At 46.8% G+C, this 222-nt stretch overlaps 1 long non-coding RNA gene across 2 annotated transcripts in view; it reads left to right on the top strand.

Annotated features, from left to right (window-relative positions):
* Positions 1–222, top strand: part of LOC116699613 (uncharacterized) — a 61459-nt gene that overhangs the window by 1004 nt on the left and 60233 nt on the right. The window lies entirely within an intron of this gene.

Genomic DNA, 222 nt, shown 5'->3' with positions numbered 1-222 from the left:
TCGCTGTTTATTCCCATAAAGAGTGATCCACCACCACATATCGAACCCTCACGTTACAGTTGTATTCCTCTGAATGGAAACAAATTGTTTTTGTGGTTCTATTCTACATGACTTTACGAGATCTCGTGAGTCCTCGAGACTTCAGCTGTCCGCAGGGCCGGATCTTAACATTAGGCTCGTTCGAGATGAACTGCGCCTCGCCTGTAAAGTGGACGAGAGCAG

Source organism: Etheostoma spectabile, chromosome 12, assembly GCF_008692095.1.
Source record: "Etheostoma spectabile isolate EspeVRDwgs_2016 chromosome 12, UIUC_Espe_1.0, whole genome shotgun sequence".
Classification (NCBI taxonomy): Eukaryota; Metazoa; Chordata; class Actinopteri; order Perciformes; family Percidae; genus Etheostoma; species Etheostoma spectabile.
The sequence above is the reverse complement of the archived record's forward strand: the minus strand, read 5'-3'. Positions and strand labels throughout refer to the sequence as shown.